Here is a 27,310-nt window from a genome sequence, read left to right as displayed (position 1 = left end):
GGTTAACAGTGCTACTTCAGCATAGAGAATCGAGATGGAAAGGCCAGGTCATCCCACAGCTTACATATCGTTACATTACATTAAAATACATTATACTTGAAAAACTCAAAAATATATTAGGCCTGACTCTCCAGTGCTCAGAACATAGCAAAGCCATGTCAAACATCTCAGAGAGTCTTTGTCATCTAAACTGGGAAGAACATGCGGGTTTTCTCAAGGTCTGTGTGCATACATAAACTACTGGTGTCCCTTGATTAGCTCATGGCAACATGTGACAGTGACTAATTTTTGGTTGAACAGCAATGGCTTGAGTACTCACTTTGGTGTACCACTCCTTTGCCTCAAAATCGCTGTGAAGAGTTGAGAGCCCGTGCCATAGGTTAAATGAAGCCCTTACAAAAGGTTTTCTATGAACAGAATAAGCTTTGGTTTGACAGGGGAATGGAGTAGAAGCTTCAACTCTCCCACCCTCCGACAGTCTCACCTTTAGAAAGAACATCAGTGTGGGAGGTTGATAGCTCTCTGTTCTCCTCCCACAGTAGAAACAACATTCATTTATTGGACTCCTAACTCCAGTTACTCAGAATGTAACTTTATTTGGAGTTAAAGTTTTTGATGAGAGATAATCAAGTTATGCTGAGAATATCAGAGTGGGCTCCAATCTGATATGGTTGTTGTGTACCCCAAAGAAAGAAACTTAAACACAGATACCTCCCATCTCCATACAGAGGAGAACATGTGAAAAGAGTTACAGAAAATGGCACCCATAAGCCAAGGGGAGCGACCTACAATAGACTCATTCCTGGGACACCCCAAAAGGAACCCACTTCCAGATATTTTGATCCTGGGCTCCTGGCCTCTGTCATTGTGAGATGTAATGCGTGTCCTTTAAGACACCTACTCGTTGCTATGTCAGCCCTACCAAATAAATGCAACGTTACTACCTAAACAATTAAAATGGAAAGTACTCACCTGTCCCAATTCAACCCCTTCCTACCTTGCACTCACCACGAAATCCAGGAACTTCCAAAGTGCTGGTTCTCAGTTCCGCTAATATAACCTTAGATGCGCCTAGAATTTACAGAAATTCTAGTAATGAAAGACATCAACATGGGATGTGATATTTTTCAAAACTACCAAAAAAAATTCTAATGTGTAGATGGGTTTGGAAACCTTTGCGTCCGTTTACAGCTATGATCCTGAATTCGGGGCCCAAGCTTAGCTGTGGGAGTGTCCTACAGTCCTTGTTAGGAAGACCCTTTCTTGGGCTCCCTACAAAATCTGCTGAATCAGACACTCCTAAAGAGGAATCCAAGAACTAGTGTGCAAAGAGGTGGGTGATGTGTGCCACATTTGAGAACAGTGCTGATATTTTAAGCATGGTGGCCTCAATGGAAGCGCAAAAAAAAGCTATTGTCCCTTTCCACCAGAAAGTGTGCCTCTGCAAGACTGTGTATCAAACAGTAGAGAGGTCATAGTCTGCTTCAGTCTGGTCCATGGGTATAAGGAACTTTGAAACTCAATAGCTAAATAAATAAATCAGACCAAAAAAAAAATCTCCACAATTATAAAATGCATGATAGACTCGGGCAGGCATTTCTCAAGAAAGGACTTCCAAATGGCTAACAAGCATAAGAGAAGATCCTGTATGTACATCACTACTCCTCAGGTCCTCGGGGAAGTGGACCTGAAAACCAAGTAAGAATAGCTATTACGAAGACAAAAGATAGCAGGTACTGGCAGGGGTATGAAGAAAAAGGAGCCTCTGCACAGGGCTGGCAGGAACCTAAGTCGATGTGGGAAATGACATGGAAATCCCTCAGAGAGTTAAAAATAGAACTCCCATTCGATCTGGCAATCTCTCCACTGAGTGTGTGTGTGGAAGGAAATGAAATCAGTGTGTGGAAGACACATCTGCACTTCCATACATACTGTAGCGCTATTCACAGTGGCCCAAGATATGAAAACAGCAAGGCATTCATCAGCTGAACAGACACGTGAAACGTGGACCATGTATGCTATAGGCAAATGCTCCCCCCATAAGAAGGGAAGAAATCCTGTCATCCGTGCCACCGTGGCTGGACCTGGAGATCATTATGCCTTGTGAACTAGGTCAGGCACAAAAAGAATAGTGTCACATGATCTCACGCCTGTCTAGAATATTGAAAAGTCAGTCTCATGGAATAGAATGGTGGTTTCCAAAGGTTGGGAGAGCAAAGTGGAGGAAAGGAAGGGGAGAGGGGAAAAAAGGAGAAAAGTAGGGAGGAAAGGGAAGAGGAAAGGAGGGAGCAAAAGAGGGAGGGACAGAGGGAGAAAGGAAAGGGGGAGGGCAGAACTGAACCAAGGCTACTAAGTTGCATGCAGACAGGAATAAGAGTTCTGGGGTGCTGGGCCACCACAAAATGACCACAGATAATGACAGCGTGTGTGTTCAAATGCTGGAAGAAAGGATAGATATTTGAAGATATAGATGTGTTTATCCTGTTTTTAGCATTATACAATTGCATATGCTCAAATATCATAGGCTATAAACATTATGCATCACTAATATATATAATTGTTTTAATTTTTAAAAGAAACTTGAAAGCCAGGTGTGATGGCTCATTCCTGTCACCCTAACACTGGGAAGGCTGAGGCAGGAGAATCACAAGCTCAGAGCCTGCCTGGAGTACATAATGAGTTCCAGACTGCCAGAGCTGCAAAGTGAGACAATGTCTAGAAAGCCTAAAACAAAAACAAAAGAAACCTTTCCTATTCCAACTTCAACTTTCCAAACTTTATTTAAAAAAAAAAAAAAAAAAAAACTTTTTGTTTTTTATTTTACCTCACCATGACTATGCAAGAAACTCCAATGTCTCGTTCCTGCTCCTTTCTAGCCAGCACAGGGCAACCTGAGGGAGGGCAACCTGAGTGGAACCCATAGCTCCTGCTTTTTATATCTATCAGGTTCACAGGCTGTGTTTGAGCTATGTGTTCACTCACCTGATACATATGGCAATATTTTCCCTAGGCTCGTGTGAATACAAACAGCTCATCCATGAAAAGATAAATGTATATGTCTGCTGTAGCCAGTCATGTACAAGCTTGCTTTTTTTTTTTTTTTTAATTTTCAGCAGGGTGCAGGAAGAACACGGTAGCTTTCCTCAAATAGGGAGCATCTTACATGAGAGTGACAAAGGAGAGAAGCCTTTGTGCCAGGGAAGGTTTGCAATTGAAACACATCTGTGTCAATTAGAGCACCCGTGGTTCTTATTAAGACAGAAGCGATGTTTGGCAACGGCAGGGTCAGAATCCTGAGCCCCAGACATGGCTGATTTTTGAGCAGGCATTGCTCTAGACAGAGCTAAAGGGAATATTGATAGAGATGATTTATTCATTGACTGGCAGCCTCATATCTGACATGTGCCTCCTGGGCTTAGCACCTAAGGTACACAGACACTTAGATTGAAGCGACACTAGGCGGTCAGTGTTTGGTGGAACTCCATGAAGTTCCTCGTCTGTGTCCAGCATGACCTAAAGTTCTGTGGACTCAAGCTGGCTTGGAATGTCAATGCCAAGGCTGAAGTTCTCATTTTCAAATGCAGACAGGACACATTTCAGAATGCGGGTGCTGTCCACAGCCACGCACATCTGCATACACAGAGAACTATATAGGCCTTGCTTGCTTTATTAAAATCTCAAGACCTACCATCATTTGACACTTTTCCCTTTGTCAAAACTGCCAAGTGATGTCAAAACAAAACGTTATTTCTAAGAAAATGCACAATGTATTTCAATCTCCAATGCTAGTTTAGGAAAGAAAAGTGAGGAGTCACGTGACTGGAAGTCCGTATTGGTGTGAGATTTGAATGCTTAGACGTGACAGCAGGCTGATTCATATTGGGTTTTTGTATATTCTGGGTATATAATGAGTTATTGATCTATGATAAACCAAGCTGACACTTGTAACTAATATACCATCAGTGAACATAGAAAGAACAAGGTTCCAATGATGTCCTGCTGACAACAGGCCATGAGCAGCTTTGTGTACTTTTGAAAACAGCTGTTTGCAAAGGGAACATACATACATCTGTTTGTGCACACTGCTGGATCTGCACTGGAGATGTTTCCTCGTTCATCTCAATATCCCTTCACTTGAAGTTATCAAACTCCTCTCTCCCTGGGATTTGGGGGGTGGGAGGGATTTCAAACCTTGTTTTAACTTCTACATTTCTTTAGGTGTCTAAGGCTTCAAACACACAAATGCACAAGGCTGCATTATTCGGTGCAAACAATGGTCTGAAGTTCTGCAACCTCTGCCCATCCCGTAGTTATCCACACTGAAACTCTGCAAGACTCCTGAGCAGACGAGTTGCTCGGTCCTTCTGGGCTGTGAGAGCTCAGAGATTTCCTGAAGTAGAATATGTCTGAACAGCATGCTGTGAGATCGGAGGGCATTTGTCTGTCATGGTGTCTCTACTTGGCAAAAGCATCAGGCGATGGCTCTTGTGACCACAGATAAAGAGAGAAAATTGGGGGTGGAGGTGGTGAGGATCTGCGTCTATCTGCTGCAAACTTTTTGGAAGCCAAGCACTGCGGAGGATGACCCTTCTTCAACAGCTCTGCCATGTGGATCCTTCCCATTTTGTAGACTAGGAGCTGAGGTTGCTGGGGTTCACACTCACCACCGTGAACATAGGTAGTGACGGAGCTGGTGTTTGAGTCTCTGTCCTGTGGCCTGGAGGCAATGCTTGTGACTACACCTCCCTCACAGGTTTACTATTAAGGACCAAACTGAGGGTTAGAGTCAGTGGGAGCACAATACATGGAAATAAATGGCTGTGTTCACCATTAGAGCCATTGTTTTCATCCTCATCACAATGATCCCCATCATCCTGCATGTCCTACCCATGTGATGGAATTCTTGGCAACTTTTAGTAATCTGTTAGAGAATGGCTGAATAGAGAAATTATGTGGTCCTTTCTTACCAGGATTTAGAGGCCACTCTAGAATGTGTCAGCTGCATTCTTCTGGCCCAGGAAGTGCAAAAGCAATGAATGAATATCTTTGAACTTGCAAGTACGAAGGGGCCAGGACACACAGACATGGGTCTCTTGCCCCCGTACTAGAGCAGAGACTCACAGGAGTGCCACTTCTGTGCCCAGAGTCGTCCTGGTATGCACTGTGCTCAACCATCATTCAGTTCTTCTAAAAGCCCTCAGCCCTGCCTTGATTCCTCTCTAAACTCCCACAGAAACTTCTGGGGACACCTCAGAGACGTCTACTAATTACCATGGCTCTCACTTACCCACTAGCCTATTTATTTTCCCACTAGCAAAGGTTATGGCAATATTTTCCCCGTTAGTTTATTATTCATCGAATGCCACGCCTTATCTTATTTTTAGTTTACCTCTAATTGTTTTATACAGTAATCCAGTGAACTATATTTGACAGAATTTATGTCCCTGAACCCCCCTAATTCCAACTGTTGGATTTTTTCAACTGTCCTTTCATCTGTTTCAAACTCTCTCCTGCTGTAACAAAGAGGCTTTGGTTATTTGAAGTTAATTCTAATTAATCTAATTCTTCACTAATCAAAACGTCCAAATGTTTCATCTCAACCTCACTGATTTAAGTGAGGTGAACCTTACAGTTACCTCCGTGTTGCTGAGATAAAATACTCTAACAAAAGCAATTAAAGAGAGAAAAAGGAGTCAGGCGGTGGTGGAGTATGCCTTTAATTCTAGCACTCCGGAAGCAGAGGCTGACACATTTCTGAGTTCAAAGCCAGCCTGGCCTACAGAGTGAGTTCTTGGATAGCCAAAACTACACAGAGAAACCATGTCTCCACAAACCAAGACAGACAGACAGATCTATTGATTTAACTAGGTTCACAGCTCATTCTGCCAAAGATATCAAGGCAGTAGGGATCTTAGCCCACCTGGTCACCTGTTTCCACAGTCAGAAAAAGTAAAGCAATGAATTCTGGTGCTCAGCTTGCGGTCTCCTTTTTCTGCAGTCCAGGATCTCACCCCAAGGAATGGTACCATCCAGAGTGGGTGAGGTTTCCTACCTCAGATAACTTAATCAGGATAATCCATCACAGGCTATCTTAAACCCAACCTCACCTAGGTAACCCCTGGAGCTATGCTTAGAAGCTCACCACCTAGGTGATGCCAGATCTCATCAAGCTGACAATTGAAACTAGCCACCCAACATGAAACGCCATCCAATTTATGGCCTGGCTGAAGCACGGAAGCACAGTCACATTTTTCTGTAGAATATTCTTATGGCAAGAGTCTGGCATCCCATTCTCACAAAGTGCTTCCCTGGTTCACTAAGCCCAGAGCATCATTAACTGTCTGCATCTTGGTAGTTACATCAAGAAAACCGAAGATCTGTCCGAGGACGGTTGTAGAATCCTTCAATATTGTCTGTTCTCTCCGAAATTATTGAGTTCTTAACACACACTTATTGGAAACCATCGCATGTTTTCATTTTTCCTCAAAATGACTGTTTCTCAAATTATTATAACATTGATATATTGAGATCCCATTAGGATATTTTTATAATCTGTAAAACTTAATATTTCGGTGGTGGTCCTCCTTGAGGGGGAATGGTCAGAAAGCAGTGGAAGGTAAACAGTTTGAGAAATTCTTCTGCTCTGGAAGAGGTCAGGAAATGAGAGGCAGCCAGTGTGGGCTTAGCTGTTAGTAAGAGACAAAATGAGCAAATTCTCCAACATAGGAACAAAATCCTATTAATACTCTTTACTACAGCTGCAAAACCTCTAGCAATAAAAATAAAATTCCCTTAAGACTTCTCCAAGGCATAGCTACTAAAACCTCCAGACCAGGGACACTTCTTGGGAAGGGAATGAAAAATTTTCTTATATAAATGGGCCCTAAAAAATGTGAGTCCACTAAATTATAAATCCGTATTAACTGGGACCCCATTCTTGTCTGGATTTCACCTGATGTTTTTTTTTTCCTTTATTTCCTTTATTTTTCCTTCGTATGGCTAACCCACATTGATGAAATAGAAAGGCAGGGCACACAGGCATCTCTCTCTTGCTATAGCTATGGATGACATAAATAGTCACGCATGCTGCTCTTCTCACATAAGCCTTCCTATGGCCATGGCCACTCTGTCAATGCAAATCTATATCTGGTATCAGAGTTTACACAATACATGTTTTCATGGTTCCCATGAACTAGAGCTACACCATATCCCTAGATGGTATAGTCTATAAAAACTGACTGCCATCTTCCAAGTAGTAACTGCAGACAACTCTTCTGCATCAGTCAGAAACTTAGATTTAGAATGGCTGGGAAAAGAAAGCTGGTATAAGGGAAGTGGCCGAGCATAGAAGAGCTAGAACCTGAAGTAGAGAAACCACTACGTTGGTTTTTAATCCTAATTATCTATCCAAATTACTGAGCACCATGTACCTGGACCAGTGACTATGAGAAAGGAATGTCTTTATTGGTTTTTCAAACTATGTTTATTCAACCTTTCCTTTTGTTCAATACTGTTCAATGAGCACCAATATTTCATCTCAGAAACTAACCCTCTTTAAAAGATTTAGGTAAAAGACTCATAGTTATTGCACTCCTACTATATGCCAAATACTATATGCCAAGCATTTGCCTTACGCTATCTCACTCAAGGTTTTAAACAACCTTAAAACCTAATATGGTCTCCATTCTATACATGAGGAAATCAAAGTTCATCAAATCAAAATCCTCAATCAGCTGTGACAGGATGGGGGTCTGAACATTTAATTTGTTGACTCCATTTCTGTCTGGACATTGCCCGTCATCGTCTTCCTTGCTGCAGTGTTTTCTAGTGGATGTAGCAAGGCCTCAAAAATGGAACAGAGATACACAGCACATGGACACACCGGCCAATGGCTGTATCCAGCGTTCTTTCCACTCGACCTTTTCCCAGCTGCCTCTAGGTTTCGTCAAGTCAGCGGGAAAGTAATCATCACAGCGTCTTCATTGGGAAACTAACCATGCCCTTAACAGTCCGCCAGCACTGTCCATCCAAAGGTGAAAACTCCACCACATACCAAAACTAGACATGGAGGTTGTTATGGCTCTGCCCCCAAGTGCCAGTAATGGAACCAGCTTTAATGTTCTCTAGTAGGTGAATGGAAAAACCATAGAAGAAATGTAAAAGTATGAAATTTGTGGGACAGCCCATCTGAAAAGCCACACAGTTTATGATCGCACCTACAACTGTTCTGTAAAAGGAAAAACTACAAAGACAGAGAAAAAGAATCCCTGGTTTTCAGTGCCTAAACTGGAGAATGAGTAACAGGACAACATGGAGTACTGAGGTATTTAGGGCTTTGAAACTCTTCTGTGGAATACACTAATGGTGATGTCACCACGGATTGGTGCAAAGCAATAGAATGTAGAGTAGCAGCCAGCAGTCACATCAGTGTAAGTGTGACTGTGTGCCTGCTTAAAGAACGGGATAAACAGAGAGAGTATGAACATGGTTCCAGTGCGAATTAATTCGTTCTGAAGAACAAAATATTTTAAATGTAAACAAATTTAGCTTATTATATTTGCAACGAAGTCATTATTATCAATAACGTTAAGGGCACAAAAATAGTGTACTTTCAAGTTTTCATGTTTTGAAAACACACAAAAGTTATTTGTGTGTGAGAGAGCAAGCAAATAAGCTCATGTGTATGTTAACATTTATGTGTGTGTGCATTTGTGTGCATGCTGCAGTGTGAATTTGTGTGAGTGTGCTGTACTGTGTGCGCTGTATGTGGCTGTGTATAATATTTTTTTATGTGGTGGACATGAGAGTGGTAATACTGTTAGGGTGTGTGAGCGTGCTACGGTATTTAAGCTGAGGTGTGAGTATGGTATAATACGTGCCTGCTGTGTGGTATATGTTAGTGTCGCATAGAGTGAGTGTGTGTGTGAGTAGTGTGTGCTTTAGTGTGTGTGTGATGTGTGTGTGATTGAGTGTGTGTGCACCCATGTGTTGCCAGAAGCCAGAGGAGGACATAGAATGTCTCCTCTGTCTCTCTCCACCTTATTTCTATGACTCACGGTCTCTCACTGGCCCTGGAACTAGGTCAGAGGCCAACGAGCTCCAGCGGGCCTCCTGTTTTTCCCTGTCCCCCTGTAGCACTGGGTTATAGGTGTGCAAGGGACCTCACTGGCTGTTCACTGACTCGGATTGCTCTTACCGACTCCCCAGCCCAAGCACGTCTACATTCTACAGCAAATTACTAATCCGGCGTTTAAGTTTACTGTAGCTAGTTCATTAACTCCAGATAACTGTGGTTTATGACATGCTGGAATTGCATCCTTTTATTTTATAATACTACGGAGATATTTTGTATAATCAATAAGAGTATTTATAGGACATTAAATATAATTTTGCTACTCAAATACAACAGATTCTATTTATTTATTTGACTTTAAGATAGGCAATAAGTATTATGTATGTCATATATCAGGAGCAGAACACATTGTGGTCAGATACACAAACCCCTGTGCGTGTCAGTATTCTGGTAGGAAGCGAGAAAAGATACCATTGTGCAGCCATCCATTTTGCGACAGTTTCCAGAGAGTCCTGCAGAGAAAAATGATGCATATGAGAGATGGTTTTCTTCCCTTTGAATTTGCACTGACTTAACGGAATGTGTAAAATCAATAGAGGTACCTAGATAATTCTTACCAAAGAATCCACAGGTGAATACTGACATATACTTGCATATACAAGCACACAAAACTCAACTCCCCGAAATAGCCAAGTCAATAACAGAGATTAAAATTCCACCCCAAATAATGGTCTACTTTTTTATCTTTTCAAGGCAAAGAGAAATGTGAAGTTTGTATGTATGTGCATATATGTGTGTGTGTGTATACATATATACATACATGTCTGTGTCTGTGTATATATGTGCATTTGGATCAAATATGGGGATTATTTTAGAAAAATTTACATAGTTTCATAAACTTTTTCTGACAATAAATTAATTGCTGCTCAATGAATCGAAAAAGAAGAAGGAGAAGGAGGAGAAGAAATAACAGTGCAGAGGCTTGCCTGCCGGCCACGTGGTCTTCCCTCAGCGGGAGCCACTATGAAGTGCAAGTATGTGGTGGAAAGATGAGCGAGAAGGAGAAGCAGACGCTTTGAGCATTATGAAGAGAGGCGGAACTGGAGGCACGAGGGTGGAGAGAAACAGGCTGATATAGGTAGCCTTCCCTACAACCTGAGGCCATGATGAAGAACCATCCCAGGGGCCAGTTCTGGGCCTGTGTCCATGAAGCAGCGGGGCCTGTGTCAGTGGCTCACATTACCACTGAAGACCATGTGGAGGTCCCCGGTCTGGGCTGCTGCCTGAGAGCATGCTGGTGTCCAAGGGCTGGGCAGAGCTAACCCCACTGGCTACAGCATCCGGGAGAGCTGGCCGCACGCCTCAACAGCTGCAGCACTCTGGCCGGTGTGCCCTGCAGCTTGGCAAGGCAGCACAGTAGAGCTGGCTTTGGTGGTGTGGGTGCAGGTGAGCTGGCCCGAGGACATGAAAGCAGGAGAGGTGGTCCTGCCCCCTCCTGGGACTTTAAGTGAGCTAGCTGGGGCAGTGCTAGAGAGCTCATCCTGGTGGTGTGGTCTTGAGAGGTGGCAGGCTGACCAACTCAGCTAGCACCCAGGCCCAGATCCAGGGCTTTGAGTTGGTCAGTGCCAACATCTGCCCTATATATGAACTACGGGAACACACAAAAGGGTTGGGCCTATGGATCCAAAGCTGCAGGGTCTCCATGATATCCAAAAGGAGTCCCAGTGGGGACCCAGTATTGTAGTGTAGTGTAGCAGAAAGCAGAGGCCTCAAACCAGACCAAAGACTCATTGCAATGAACATTTGCAATGAAAGATGTGTGGACAAAGTGCTATACTGTGGGAAACACTGACACACTACAGCTTCCATGATGAGGTGTTTTTTAACGGTTTTTTTTTTTTTTTGGTTAATGTTTTTTGTTTATTTTTTTAATTTTCTTTTGAGGGGGAAATTCCAAGGGCAAAGGGTGGATATGAAGGGACAGGGAGATGAGTGGGGTAGGGGTACGTGATATAAAACTCACAAAGAATCAATAAAAAGTTGAGAAAAATCACAGTACATGAGGGAGCTCAGAGAAAAGACTTATTTCCTCTCACACCATGCATATACACGCACACATCCACACATCTCATACATACATATGTATACACATGCATACACACGTCATATACATACATGTGGCATACATGAACACGTATGCACCCTCAGTTGATGCTGATTTTGGAAAATGGTTGTATACAGGATAATCTCACCTCTCTAAGGCTTCTTTTTTACTTCAGCGTAGAATCTACATTTTTCCATACACACAAAACTAACATTCAACATCACTTTAAAGTCTAAAAATACATGTCATCACTATAAATAGTGATTTTCTTCTTCTAACTTATTGAATGCAAATGATAATTCATTATTTTAATTTGCATTTTGATTATTACTATACTTAGCATCTCTTCACAGGTCAGTTAGTTGGAATTGCCTGCTCAACACCATTTGTCCATTTTATTATTGGCATGCTGCATTTTTTCCATTAAAGTGCTCTGAATATATTAAAAGAACCAATCTCTTCACATGCAAGACTATAAGCTCAAGCCACCACCTCATAAAACACTTAAAATGGATCGCAGACCAACATGTTAAGAGTCATGTGAGAAACAAAGGAGTAAAGCTTCATGACCTTCAGTCAGGTGATGGCTTCTTAGGCATGACATCAGAAGGGCTGCCAGCAAGCCAGGTATGGCTGCTGCACCTTTGCAATCTCAGCACTTTGAAGATGGAAGCAGGAGAATCAGGAATTTAAGACTAGCAAGTCTGAGATCCTGTGTAAAAGAAAAAAATAATAAAGAAACCAAAAAAAAAAAGTGCAGATAACAACCTACAAACCAGATAAACAACTTCAAATGTAGTGTGGAGCTTCAAAGGCATCATCAGTAAAGTACAAATAATTGCTTCCATTGTACTGAGATCTGGACTGAGATCAAATAGAGGACAGAGGCTTCAGATCCTGGCCTGCCCACATCTTGGCCATGGTTTTGCTGGGCAGGTCTATACCCTCTCCCTCTCGTAGCAATAAGGTGAAGCCTTGTTAAGGCTGTGAGGAATCAGTCAGAACATATGTAGCAGGAAAACAGTTTGATTTTACTTATGAAGAAATAATTGTTTCATTTATATAAATTTAAAATCATATTGCATAGAGAGCTTTTAATTTATGAGTAATTTTTGAAAGATAATTATAGACACATGGTTCAAAAACCTCAAGATAAAGCAAAAAAGGGCACACTAAAAAAATATGAGTTTCCAAACACCATTAAACAATATAACCCAGTTTTAAAATGGGGCACAGAACTAAACAGAGAGTTCTCAACAGGGGAATCTTAAATGGCCAAGAAGAACTTAAAGAAATGTTCAACTTCCTTAGTCATCAGGGAAATGCAAATCAAAACGTCTCTGCGACTCTGCCTCACACCAGTCAGAATGGCTCAGATCAAAATCTCAAGGGACAGCACAAGCTGCTGAAGGTGTGGAGAAAGGGGACCCCTCCTCCACTGGTGGTGGGAGTGCAAACTTGTACAACTACTTTGGAAATCAATCTGGCGCTCTCTCGGAAAATTGGAAATAATTCTACCTCAAGACCCTCTCCTGGGCATATACCCAAAAGATGCTCCATCACACAACAAGGACACTTGCTCAACTATATTCATTGCAGCTTTATTCACAATAGCCAGAATCTGGAAACAACCTAGATGTCCCTCAACCAAAGAATGGATAAAGAAACTGAGGCACATTTACACAAAAGAATACTAATCAGCTATTAAAAACAAGGAAATCATGAAATGTGCAGGCAAATAAACGGAACTAAAAAGATCATCCTGAGTGAGGTAACCCAGACCCAGAAAAACAAACACGGTGTGTACTCACTTTTTAGTGGATTTTAGCTATATAGTACAGGATAAGCATACTATGAGGCACAGACTCAAAGAAGATAAATAACAAGGATTCAAGGGAGGATGCATAAATCTCACTTGGAAGGGGAAATAGAATAGACCAAGGTAGTGGATAAAAAGAAGAACCAAGGTAGGAGAGGGGCCACGGAGAGTTAAGAGGGTGGAGAATAGACCTGGGAAGAACTAGGGTGATAGGACAGAAGGATGTAGATAAAAAAGAAACTGAGGGTGAGGGTATCTCTGTGACAAAGTGGAGACCTAAGTCAGGGTAAGCTCCTGCGAGGATATGAGAGTACTCAAGCAGAAACTCCTAGTAGCAGAGGCCATAGAGACTGAAGAAGACACCCACCAACTACAATGGTCTCCTGGCCGAGGAAGGGGTACACCAATCCACTCACAAAAACTTGACCCAAAATTTATCCTGCCTACAAGATGTGCAGAGATAAAGATACAGCAGAGATTGAGGGAATGTCCAACTGATGCCTGACCCAACCAAAGACCCATCCTATTGAAGAGTACCGACCTCTGACACTATGAATGATGCTCTGCTAAATCTGCAGACAGGAATCTGTCAGAGTCGTCCTCTGAGAAACTCTACCCAGCAATACAGCAAAAAAAAATGCTGAGACTCACAACCAAACTTTGGATAATGCATAGGGAGTCTTGTGGAAAAGTGGGAGGAAAGAGAAAAGGACCTGAAGGTAACAATTGCCCCACAAGAAGACCAACAAAGATAACGAACCAGGGCCCAGAGGGGCTTGCTGAGACTGAAGTATCAACCAAGTATCATGCATGAACTGGACCTACGCCCCCTACAAAGATGTAGCAGATGAGCAGCTTAAGTCCCATGTGGGCCTTCTAGTAAGGGAAGTAGAACTGCATCAGACAGGGACTCATTTGCCAGTTGTTTTTATTTGTTTGTTTGTTTGTTTGTTTGTTTGGTGTGTGTGTGTGTGTGTGTGTGTGTGTGTGTGTGTGTGTGTGTGTGTGTTTAATCACCTTCCTCTGGCAGGACTGCCTTTCCAGGAGACAGCAGAAGAGGACATGCTCAGTCCTGATGAAACTTGATGAACTGGGCTAGATGGAAAAAGGGAGCTCCCCTTTTCAAAGGGGAGGGAGGATAAAAGGAGGGTAGGACTTGGAGGGAAGGAGGGATGGGCTACAACAAGGACGTAAAGTGAATAAAATTGAATAAATTAATAAAATAGCATTTCCATTGCCCACCATACCTCCCCCAGGTTAGTTATTTCATTGGTTCTTTTATCTATCTAACATCCCTTGATACCTTTACGAATAAATACAAATACATATTTTATTCTTGCCCCCTTTATTATGTAAAATAATGCAGATGAGTTATTATTTGTTTTGTATATTTGGTTTCTAAATAAAACAGAATAAAAATACTTCAAAGGAAAAAAGGAAAGAAAGAAGAAAAGGATGGAAAGAGAAAAAAGGAGATGAGTAAAAGAGTAGAAAAGGAAAAAAAGAAGGAAAAGTGATGAAAAGAAAAGCAAATAACTGGAAAAGATCCTTGAAAATCATCTAAACATGGGGAAAATGCATTCATAATATACAAAGAGCTCATAAGATTCAACAATAAAACAGAAAAGCCCTAATCATAAAATAAGTAATAAAATTGGCATGCTTTCAAAGAAGATATCCAAAGAGTCATCCTTTCATGTAAAAGATGAAAAATGCAACAACATTTTACACACAACATGATATTGTAATCAGACAAGAAAAACATATCCAAGAAAACATAAAAACATCTATCCATGCAAAAACTTACAAAGAAACATTTATAGCAACGTTATTTCTAATAGCAAAGAATAGAAATTACCCAAATGCCAAATACCGTGTGAAAGGGTAATTTAAATATATGTCCATCCTAAGCAATTTTATTTAGTCATGAAGTACTCATACGTGCTACAATATAAATGAACAATGAAAACGCTATGCTAAGTGAAAGTAGCCAATCACAGAGGCCACATATTATGTGATTCCACGCCCTTGAAACGTTCCAACAAGACAAAGCTATCGACGCAGAGATAAGATTGTTCTTTGACAGCAGCACAGGGGAAGACAATTACTAATGCATATTTACTTTCTGTTTGTGACATGTTGAAGTTAGGTTGCTCTGACAGCCACCCAAGTCTAATATACAGAAAATATTGACTTGTGGGGTTTAAAAGTGTGAATTTGAGGCTGGAGCTGTTGTTCCTTGATAGGACACTGAACTTACACAAACAAAGCCCCGAGTTGATCCGCAGCATTGGGAAAACAAGGAAGCACAAACATTTTGATAAGTGGATTGTTGCTCAGTAGAATGTAAACCGCGGGTGTTTTTAGTGTGAATGGTTTCCAGTTGCCGTGTTAACATTTGTTTTATGCTGTGCATACATTTTCGTTGGGGGAAGGGGGCGGGGTGGACAAGGTCTCTCTGTGTAATTCTGACTGTCCTGGAACTCTCTCTGTAGACCAGTCCAGCCTCAGACTCAGAGATCTGCCTGCCTCTGACTGCTGAGTTCTGGGATTAAAGGCGTGTGCCTTACTTAAATCTTTGTATTTTCACAGTAAAAAATACTTGCCTTTTTCACTATGATTTTTGCTTTTATGTCTCGTTTAGAGGAGCCTTTGCTACTTTAGGCATGTGGAAATACTCACTTTCATTTTCTTATAGTATCTCTTTGAGTTTTAGCTGGTTATTAGAATTTTTATTTTTTTTGAATGACCAAAGTGTGAAATAGAATGCCAACATTTGTGCCACCCCCAGCAAAAAAACAGTTTATCAGCATGGCTAGTCAACAATTATTTATTTTTCTTGTTGCTTGAAATGGCAGCATAATTATAGTTCCCACTCATGTCATGTTATTTAAGAGCACACGTGTGTCTACCTGTGCAGGCTATACTGATCCCCTGCTTTTGATGCTCCTCCCTACATCACTTAGAACGATTTTAATTGTGGTGGTTTTAAAGAGTTTATAATTACATGAATAGCCACGAATTATGGGTTTTTTCCCCCCAGAATTTTTCAAATTAGTACTGTCGTGCAGTTTGAAATTTCTCAAAGCAGCCTTTTATATCATCACAAAGGGCAATCATATCATAATTACAGTGACATTGAACTTGGACACTTGGAGGTTATAAAAGGTTTTATTGCGCTGATGCTTTATACACAGGGGAAAAAAATCAGGGTCCCCATGTAGTCAACTCTTCTTTTTGTTCTTCTGAAGAACATCATCATAGTCTTCATATTTATCCTCTCAGTTCTAAATTTATCCTTGCTCACTTTATGTTTGCCTTACTCTTTAAAAGGGAGCTATTTTGTCCATTGCGTGTTACCACAATACTTGTGTGTTTATTAGATGTGTAGAAAAGAGCAATTTTCAGGGCTGGAGAGATGGCTCAGTGAGTGGTTAAGAGGATGAAACTGCTCCTTCAGAGGACCCAAGTTCAGTCCAGATCATCTATATCAGGCTGCTCACAACCACTTGTAACCTCAGTGTCTGGGGATCTGACCTCCTCTTCTGGTTCCTTGGCCACCTATCTATATTCACTCACATGCACACACACACACACACAAAGAGAGAGAGAGAGAGAGAGAGAGAGAGAGAGAGAGAGAGGAGAGATACATTTAATGAAAAACAAAATATTTAAAAGAAAGAAAATAATCTCCATATTATTTTATGAACTTCTAGACCCATTTGTGTTTTCAAAAGCATTACAATGTTGCTAACTTTCATAATTATATTTTGCCTTCTTTTCTTATTGCATTAGCTAGCACCTCAAAAACATTAAATTATAATAGCAACTGGTTACTAATATCTACAGGTTTGTTTTGGGTTTTTTTTTTTTTTTCTTTTAAAAAGGAGCTGTCCTGTTCAGTTTTGAGGTGAAAACATTCCATGTGCCAGTCATCCTACTCCAGTTTTCTTTTACACAAAGAACAGAATGCATTTAAAGGAGGTGTATTAGCAGAGGTATGCTCACATTCTGGGTCATCTCTGTACTATCACTTAAGCTGCCCTTTCAGTGGGAGTGTACTTGAGCAAGGTTCTGAGGCCAGTGATAAGAACCAGGCCCATGTTGACTGTTACTCAGTACTGAGGATGGTGACGAATCTATGGGTGGATCACAGAACAGTAGCAGTCCAGAAAGACAACAGAAGACTGGCCTGTAGGGGCTAACTATGGTGTATACAAAGAACACCCCAAAACTTCTGATATGGTCACAGATTAAACACTGGTCTTTACTAACCTGTCGCATTATTATTATTATCATTATTATTATTATTACAACTTATTCACTTTGTATCCCCCTCCCTCATTTCCTCCTAGTCCCACCATCGCTCCCTCTTCCTCCCTTCTCCCTCTCCCCTAGTCCACTGATAGAAGTCCTCCTCCCCTACTGTCTGACTCTAACCTACCAGGTCCAATCAAGACTGTGTGGATCCTCTTCCTCTGTGGGCTGACTTCCCTACCAGGGAGAAGTGGTCAAAGAGCAGGCAGCAGAGTTCATGTCAGAGACTGTCATGAACCCACATGGAGACTGAGCTGTCTATGGGCTACATCTGGGCAGTGGGTCTATGTCCTAAAAGATAACCTGAGTGAGGTAACCCAGAAGCAGAAAGACACACATGGTATATACTTACTTATACATGGATATTAGCCATTTATTATATGATAAAAATACTAAAATCTACAGACCTAAAGAAGCTAAACAATACGGAGGACCCTAAGGAAGTTGCTTAAATCTCATTCAGAAGGACAAATAGAACAGACACCGGAAGCAGGAGAAGAGAGAGAACAGGATGGGAGCCTACCACAGATCTCTAGGTCCAAAAGAGATGATCTCTAGGTCATCCAGCAGGGGATCAGAGCAGATGCAAAGACTCACAGCCAAACTTTGGATAGAGCACAGGGAGTCTTACGGAAGAAGTGGGAGATAGAGGGACCTGGAGGGAAACAGGAGCCCCACAAGGAGACCAACAAAACCAAAAGAGCTGGGCCCTGGAGGGACTACAGAGAACTAATCTGTCATTTTAATCTAAGGTTTTATAGTCCCCTCTCTCCATACTTAGATATATTGACTTTGTTCCTAACCACAACAATCAAGTGAAGTCCTGACAAGTTGAAACATGTTGTTTTAGATCCCAAAGACCCAACAAATGAATATTCAAAACCCAAACTCTTGATACTTACCCTAACTTTTTTTAAAAAGTGGCATTAAATAACATACAAATGATCTTTTAAGATCTCATAACTTACTTGGCAGGGGAGGGGTCTAAAATTTGTATCTTCCTGAGTATGTTACACAACGCTTCCCATTTCCTGCATGCAAAGGGGCTTCCTGTCCGAACTCTACAGGGCAGTCTTACCTTGGACCCAACCGGCCTGGAAGTCCTGGTTTTCCTTCCCACAAGACTTGAGATGATCAAGAGAGACATGAGGAAGTACTTGAGGCAGGACCAAAGTCTGTGCTGCTGTTACAAAAATGATTTTCCACCCAGCTCTCCCAGCAGCCTGTGGCTGCCAGGGGGCTTCAGGAGCCATTGCGGAACTGCATCCTTCAGTCTAAGACCCAAAGCAACCGTTCCTCTGCAGTGGGGATCAGTGGACTCTCAAACTCCTCTCCCTAGTCTTCAATCCCCAAGCACCTGGGGAGCTTCCAGAGCAAAGGCTGCTGTGGGGTTTTGCCTGCCTCGTAGCAACTTAAGGAATATCAAAGAAGAAAAGTGGAGAAAGAACTCAGAAGGCTAGATGCTAACTCAGTCCCTGCTGCAACCACCCCATCTCACGGCTAACTTGAGTCCCGAGAGCTCCCCGACATATTAAATATTCATTAAAAGCCAAAAGCTGCTCTCCCAACATTTGACTAAATAATGAAAGTATAGATTTGCCCGGTCTCTGCTTTTTTAAATTAATTTTTTTAATTTATTACAATGTATTCACTTTGTATCCCAGCTGTAGACCCCTCCTTCTTCCCCTCCCAATCCTGCCCTCCCTCCTTTTTCTCCTCCCATGCCCCTCCCCCAGTCCACTGATAGGGGAGGTCCTCCTCAGTCTCTGCTTTTGAATTGCTCCATTATACATAGCATACATAGCACTAAATTATAGTTTTAATGAAATCCGTTTAAAGCACAAGGAAAGGATCTCTGGTTTATCCCTGCCTCTCAATTCCTCTTAATTTAACCATAAATTGAACGGATTTATAAAATGTTTATGGGAGGATAGTAAAGTGAAGTTTTTTAGTGCAAAGGTTTCTTATATAATTAAGCATACATTCTATGACATTCTGTGTAATTTGAAGCAGTTTCTGTGAAATTAGCGAATATCTCTTTTATTTCTCCTCCCATTAATGCCAAACAGTATAGCAAAAAAAGAAGAAGGGAAAGCCTGAGTTCCTGCCAGTGTCAGCATCTACAATTCAGAAATTGAAACTGCAGATGTTGCTAAAGACTTATCTTTGTTTATCTCAGAAATGCGAATTTAGATTTGGTTAGATTCTCGTTTGCCCTCCTTTTTACTCTGCTTCTCTACCCTCACACTCCAGATTAGAAAATCATTTTGTAAGTGCTTTGGAAATGGCACACAGGATACAGAAGTGGGAAGCCAGGCCCTGTGACATAGTTGGAGTCTCAGACACTCACAAGGCTGAGGCAGGAGAGTGCTGAGAACAAACCTGGGCACTGCAACATGGCCTTGTATCAAAAAGCAAAAAATAAATAGCCATTCTCATGCTTCTTGTAACTACTGTATTGTTAATTTCCTTAAATGACTGCAGCTTCCAAGCTCAATTTGGCCATTAAGTAACACCCCAGACTTCATGGTATCGGTCCCCCCTTTATCATCCTGAAGTAAGCTATTCTCTGCTGTCCAAGCCTAACATTTCACATCAAGAAAAATAGAGAGCCACAGAATGCCCAAGAAAAGTCAGCCACTGAGCTGTATTTTTTTTTCCAAATTCCCTGAGGTCTTTGAAGCAAGTGCTAATGATCCCTTGCCTAAGGTTTCTTACTTCTACATGAGTGATAATGGTTAAGCAAATTAATTGTAGCCACATTTTTTTCCTCAATTACACCATATTAGGGAACCAGAGTCCCCAAAGCCTTTCCAGACTAATGGATTTGGGCAGTTTCACAAAAAGTTTTAAAAGTTTCCAACAGCATTCTCCATGTCGAGCTGAAAGCATGTCACTGCACTGGCAGCTCTAAAAGACAGCAGAGAAAATGCAGTGGGCCAGCAGGTCTGCTTTTCCTGTGTAAAACCTGTGAGCAGGGATGGAAATTGAGGCTATAGCTCTCCTCAGAAGTCTTCTGTGTGGGTGGCTGAGTCCAGGTGTGTATAGGAGGAGTTGTCCGGCCCTCCCAATGTTCTAAGCGCCCAAGACACAAAAGGCAGACTGGCTTACTTGCATGAACGCATGGAAACTCAATCTCTCTCAGTCTCTTTACTTTCTGTCTGTATTTGGCCTGTTGAGATTTTATCATTCCCCTTGAAGGTATAAGTTTCCCTGATCATCTAGATATAATAATAATACTATTATTATATTTATAATAATAAATTATGTATTATTATCATTGTCATTTCTATTATTATCCCCATGTCTTGCTGGCTATATACTCGTGGTCACTACGCTAGCACTTTAAGGTCTACTTCAAACAAAACTCAGTTTCCCTCCTCTGCAAATATGCTCTATTTTCTATGTCTCCCTCATTCATAATAATTTAACTTTGCTTTTGCAAAGATTTATTTATTACTTACACAACATTCTGCCTGCACACCAGATCTTACTATAGATAGTTGTGACCCACCATGTGGTTGCTGGGGATTGAACTCAAGACCTTTGGAAGAAGAGCCAGTGTTCTTAACCTCTGAGCCATCTCTCCCACCCCTTAACTTTTCTTAAATCAAGCCCGACTAGGAACCTCAGGGAAAGCTGCCCTCCCTGATGTTCATCCAAGCAGGCAATGCTTCTTGGTGTTCTTCCTCCTGAACTCTCACCTCTCAAAGCGCTTCCCTCTGTCTTGAGTTCTACCTGAGAAGCATTTGGGTAATGTCTTCTTCGAGAGTCTAACCCTCAAGGATCACTCTGATCACTAATGCCCTCAAAAATATGTCTGTCCTTTAAACACCCAAGAAAACATTCTAAGCCCAGTGCGTGGCAATTCAAACACTCCGTGCAGTGATGGTGCTCTGGTTTTCTCAGTGACATCTCACACTGCCTGCCTCCAGGATCGTGCACAAGCCCCAAGTCTGCTCTGAGGTTGACCGTCCCCTACCCACATTGTCCCATGCAGTAATTCCTTTGCTCTGAACTCCATCTCTGATGTCTGCCTTCAGTGCGCTTCACTTCCTCACCCATAGGCGCCCTCCCTGCAATGAAATCCTTCATAACCTGCACCATTATTCGTTGTTCCTTATGGACATCCCCTACATTTCTCCTGTACCATTGGACTGGCTGTTTACAGCCTCGTGCCCTGTAGTTCACTCTCACACTCATTATTCAATCTATCAAAAGGTTCAGGGTTCCTGTCCCATCCGATATTCTAAACAGTAATAACAAACAAGACTTAGTTCCCCCTCTCACAAAGGTAGGTGATAAAATATGTTAATAAGGTTGTGTGATGATTTAAGTGTAGTCAGGGAGTTCAAGAGCGGAAGGTGTGGAAATCTGATAAACTCAGAACTGCATTCAGCAGTCTCAGTTTCCAGATGTGGCTGTGCTGTGTAGCCTGAGTACAATAGGAAACCTCCCAGCTGAAGCCTTCTCCTTTGCAAAGTTTTCTACAAAGCCCAAAATAAAATCACTTTCTATTTGCTCCACCAGATGCTCTCTCAATCCCTTTCCCCTGACTTTGCTTCTCAGGAGGAAGAGGGGATGTAGTCTAAGGAAGGTATCAATGACTTCCTTGTCTTCTGGCTTCCAGTGAGGCTGAACCAATGAAAAGCACAGTAGGAGATCAGAGAAGGTGAACTGTGATACTCATTTCCTTCCCCCAACACAGGTTACCTCAGACTGACAGAGTCCTTTAGCTGAAGGTCAGTGCTTCTTGCAGGGGTTCTGTTTGCCTCCGTGACTCCAGGTTCTGCTCATTGCTCCCTCCCCTGACTCCTTAGAAGCTGAGCATAGAACAGCCCCAGGGTAACTGGCCCTCGTGTTCTCCCTGCACCCCACTCTCACCTTCACAAACAGCTCCTCAAATTACCCAAGTCAAGTATGCCATCTGTTCCCTGCCAGGATTCTGAATGATAAAACTGCTTTTTGAATTTTCAGTTGCTGTCTGAATGTGAGCGGGTTCTCATTTATCTTTGCACAGGGCTTTACACAACGCAGACTGCTGCTATTAATAACAAACGGTGGAATGGATGCATGCAAGAATGAATGAGTGATCCTCTTCCCTTCTAGTCATTCTGCAGCCCTGCCCTCCTCACGTTGACTGGATTTTGCAAAGACTGTGAGTTTTTGTCAGGGAGGGCCCCTGCTCCCCTAGTGTTGTGTAACAGTTTCCTACAAGATTTAAATATTTCATCCTGCACAGAAGCTCTTTTGCAGGAAGGTGAAAAGCTCAAAGTAGCTTCCGGAGGTCCCTGAAACCTACCAGACTCACTAGGCCCCTCCCCGCCAGAGTAAACAATGAAAGCTGCAGAAAAGATTCTCAGACCTGCCTGGAAGAAGCAGAAGCCAGCCTAGCTGCGCTGCCTGGAAGAGGGTTAGACCAGCTGAGGTATCTAGAAAGGACACTCTCCCATAGGTTGGGCTCCCTGCAGGCTGTGCAGTGCGCTCCAGGTCCCCAGCTTCGGGAGCTGTCATTTATGCTGGGGTGGGCCTCGGTGGTGCATCTGTCTTTGAGTCATTTCTGCTCCTGGCAGCAGCACCTCATCTATATTCCTGTAAGTGACCCCAATAAAACTCACTGATTCGCTACGTTGGATTCCGTTGGACTTTGGTCGATCGTGGGCTCCCTGTCTGGAGTGAGGAGATGCATTGCGTCTCTCCAGGAAAAGTTTTGTCACACTACGCCTGGGACTTGCTGACTCTGGGCCTTTTTGTGTTCCTGATGGTTTCATATGAAAGGGCTTATTTAACTCTGTAGTTTCTAAAGATACCACATCTTTCTTTCACATCTTTCAGGCAGGTCTTTAACCTGATATCAAAAATAGATTCCTTTCTTATTCATATTTTTTACCCTTCCGCATAAAAGCTGACAAATAAATCAAAGCCAAACTGATTGTTTCCTCCCTAGGTTGGAAGGCAGTTTATCTTTAAGGACTGGGAGCTCAGACTGGGGCCGTGCTTTCAAACACGCTACTCTGTGGGCAGCTTATACAAGGAAAGGCCCAGCTAATGCTTGATGAAGGGATAGCCTAGACAAAGATCTAACAAAAAAAAAAAAAAAAAATCACCAGCCAGATAGTCAGAACAAGCTGAAATCATGTCTGATTAGCACTTTCTGCCAAATAAATTTATTTCCAGCAATCATAGATTACGGCTGCCTCCTGAATCTCCACCTAATTGATATAGAAAATAAGACTTGTCCTTTTGTTTTAATATGACAGCCACCAAGGTTGACGGCTTATAAATGAGAAACAGATCCACAGAACTGTCTTTAGAAAACATACTTTTGAGTCCACATATTTTGCAGTGTGCTTTAGTTTGGTGCTAAGTAGGTATTATTCATTAAAAAAAATAATCGTGTAACTGGAATTCTTAATTAAAACTTGTGATGAGAAATGAATCTGTTTATTTTGTAATTATGACCCAGAAACTCAGAGCATATTGGAGTAGTTTATGAGCGTAATTCCAAAGAGTTGAATGTAGTTAAAGAACTCACGAGGCCTTTAAATGTGAATACAGAGGAAAATAGGCAAGTATGAGCACACACACACACACACACACACACACACACTGAAGATGCATCCATAGGAGATAAGATTTGATAAGCGGACTGCTAGCATTATTATAACAGGTCAAATTGTTAAGAACTTTCCAGCCATCCTCCAGACCTTTCTTTTCTCAGCCAGCTTTCTTTTTCTTTTTCTTTTTTCTTAAGCTTTGTAACAGAAGCAAAATGTCCATGGAATTTTCTTTAAGGTCCCCTTGTAATGCTTTTCTCAAAAAACGGAAGTTCAAACAGCTGCCAACACAATGGCAAAATGAATCAATAATATGTAAATGGAGCTTGGTTCCTGGGATCAACCTGGCAAGAAAGTTTCTGATGAAAAATGTTCAGGTCTGAGTGGTTTTGTTTGTTGACTAGAACCCAGCTATAGGCTGAATGGCCATGGGTGTCTGGACATCAAGGAAACAGTGGGCATGCTACTTTATGGTCCGAAGGCTTCCACAAGCTGTGGGTCTTCTGACACTATTTACAGCCACACCTGAAGGCCCTGGAACTGGCCAGTAGAGAGAGCTCACATGGGCTCCTCATTTGCATCCCTTCTGACTCAGGTGCCCCAGCACAGGTTGAAACGCCTGTTAGCTAGTGAGCTGACGGCCTTGCCGCTGTATCAGCATTTAAGTGGGCTTTGGGATTTTTTGGACAAGCCTATTATTACAGCTGAACACTAATAAGGCTTGCTATTGATTTTTATAGCAGAGCATCAATTTCTTCCTGTCTGCCACATGGAATGCCTTTCCTCCCTCACATTTTAGCAGTATAATTTGTAATAACTCCATATATCTGGTGTTAGCAAACTGTCTATTGTGCACCCTGACTGAAAAGCAAAGGGAAAAAGCAAAGCATACATTTGGAGTCTTTATTTGGAAAGATATAAATTACCCAGAATCCTATTTTGTTTTGTTTATTTGTTTTGTTTTGTGTTTTTAACCAGTAGGTGGCTCTAGTGGCTTCCGGCAACGAGTCACTTTTTGTACCTCTAATGACCAGACACTTCTATAGAGAATGTGATGATACTGAAGTGGTCTGGAGAAACCCAATCCTGTGACCCTAACCAGTAACTCAGATTTTTGCACCTTGAAGAGTGAGGTTTATTTTACACGGGTTTAAATAAGTCTTTTTCCGCATAGCTTGCAAATGGCTTAGAGAAGTTATATGGGGATAGGATGGGTATAACGTACAGATATAATGATGCTTATGTTTATCTTTCGTCTGTCTTCAAAAGACCTAGTAATGTTAACAGTTGAGGACTATGCTTCTGGCTGGTGGGAAAACAATAGTTATTTGACAACAGGCATCTTTTTCTTTGGCTCAACCACTCCAGTGTTCATGCACTGGCTCCTTTGAAGGCATTAGTAAAAGTAGGTAGGCAATTGATGATTATTTGCAAAAATGCATGGTGCATTTTCTTTACACAGAGTGAATGGTAGAAATTATTCATGCTAAGGTAGAGTAGTAATCAAAATAAGATTTTTTTTTAAGTACATTTTTTTTTATCATTCCAAATATGGGCATTGACGATGTGCTACACTAGCACACAGCACAGCAACAGAAATGAATTATGTCAGTAAAATCTTGAAGCGTAAGACTTATCATGATAAATATTTTTCATTAAAATGAAATATCTTGGCAGAGTCACTTTCATATGCAAACTCTTGACACAAGGAGGCCAGCTGTGTCTGTGCAGACGCAGAGATGTGGGCCTGTGTTATTAATGATTTAGCATGTCGTGGAGAGCTTAGATTAGTTTGAAAGCAACCCCTGGCCACAAAAGCACTTTCTATAATGTCTGAATGCAAGGAATAGCTTATGTGCATTCTAAAAAGAAGTCATCAGAGAAACCGCCTCTCTCTTTGAAATTCCAACACTTGTATCTTTTTTTTTATTTTGAAACATGAAGTTCTACGTCCTACACTATGGTGTTTTTGAAAGTTCACGCAAAATGTTATTCCTGTCAATCGAATAGTTGTATGTATACCTGAATTAAGAAGACAAGAGCACAGGGCAAGAGCAATGGAGACAGAATTGAACAAAATCATACAACACATCCACTGAGTCCTGAGTCTCGCATTTCCTGTGAGTTTGGACTAAGTTTCTAATCTAATTCTGTGGAGTCTCAAGATTGCGCTGCCTTTGTGGCATCTAGAAAAGTACTGCCTAGCATTTGCTCGGTGCCTGCTGTACTTCCGGCAATTGGCTGAACACATGTGTTATAATGTCCAGTCCACCACAGAAGCCATTTAAAACTTTACTATCGTCCTCGCTTTGCAAATAAGGAGACTGAAGCCCACTGTGGTTAAATAGATTATCTAAGTCACAAATCTACTGGGAAGCGGTTGGTTTTGAATGCAAACCGTATAAACTCCAAAAGCTCCATTCTTAGTGGGCTGCTATTTAGACTTCATTCATTAAGAGGGAGCATATAAATCCTAGTTACAGATGTGACATTAACCAAATTACTGAAATTTCTTTTTTTAGGTTTCCTCACCTTTAAAATGGTGTTAATAATAGTACTTGGCCTCCCAGAATTACCGCATACTGTTTTTTTAAATGCTTAGAACAGCTCAGCATATGGTAAGCATGGTGTTTGTTTAATAGCTATAATAGTTAAGGAACGGCCCTATTTGATGATGGATACATATAACTGAGAATCACACAGAAAGATTTTCTGTAGATAGTTTTTGTGCTTACAATTCAATTGGAAATGAGTTATTACTTATCGTTGATGGAGAAAACACACAGAAAATGCTAAAGTGCATGTGATAACCAAGTAGTGTCTAGCCTTCAAAGTTGTTTTTTTGATTTGTTTTGGGGGGGAGGCAGAAGAGAGCCAAGTGTCTCTATTCAATTAATGACTTACCCCATTGAACAAACATCCAGTGCGACTGTAAGATCTTAGGACACAAAAGAAAGAAGCTGTTGGTACTGAGGGGTATCAAATAGAGTGATAGCAACTCTTTCTTATCTGGTCCAGAAGAGAGTGTAAGAACTCTCTTAAGAGTTGCTGGCTCCAGTGTCATACCCGCTTAACAAGTATTTACTGAGTGTGCGTCCCTGTGCTGGCCACCAGGCCTGTCCAGGTAACGAGTATCCCATAAACACTGTCCCATTAACAAATGTCCAATTGGGAGATATCCTATACAAGATAAATAACGTTCTGGAGCACAGAAGACAGTCACTCAGACCCATACAAAGGGTTTGTGGGATGAGGGAACTCCTGACACCTGAACGATTAGTTGGAAACGAGAGATGAAGCTAAGCTGCTTTACTGGGTACCCCAGAAAGCAGAAACAATGACAGGGGGTGTGGGGGAGCGTACTCAGTGGGGCTCTTCGAGTGCCCAGCCAGTGTCAGTGCCTATAGTCTGTAGTGTGTGGGGAGGATGGGGGAATTGGC

At 41.8% G+C, this 27,310-nt stretch overlaps 1 protein-coding gene and 1 long non-coding RNA gene across 6 annotated transcripts in view; one reads left to right on the top strand and one right to left on the bottom strand.

Annotated features, from left to right (window-relative positions):
* The window catches only part of Sema6d (semaphorin 6D), a 558,098-nt gene that overhangs the window by 469,557 nt on the left and 61,231 nt on the right, over positions 1–27,310 (top strand). The window lies entirely within an intron of this gene.
* Positions 9,296–22,121, bottom strand: LOC132649007 (uncharacterized). Of its 3 annotated transcripts, none has more exons than XR_009587394.1 (3): positions 22,027–22,121; positions 11,748–11,889; positions 9,296–9,585 (listed from the first exon to the last, which is right to left on the bottom strand). It is a non-coding gene; the product is annotated as an uncharacterized LOC132649007 (long non-coding RNA). The 3 variants fall into 3 exon arrangements; XR_009587393.1 differs by lacking the exon at positions 22,027–22,121 and adding an exon at positions 18,392–18,903; XR_009587395.1 differs by lacking the exon at positions 22,027–22,121 and adding an exon at positions 14,855–14,871.

The sequence above is a fragment of the Meriones unguiculatus genome, chromosome 18 (assembly GCF_030254825.1).
Source record: "Meriones unguiculatus strain TT.TT164.6M chromosome 18, Bangor_MerUng_6.1, whole genome shotgun sequence".
Taxonomy (NCBI): Eukaryota; Metazoa; Chordata; class Mammalia; order Rodentia; family Muridae; genus Meriones; species Meriones unguiculatus.
This window is presented reverse-complemented; position numbering and strand designations above follow the sequence as displayed.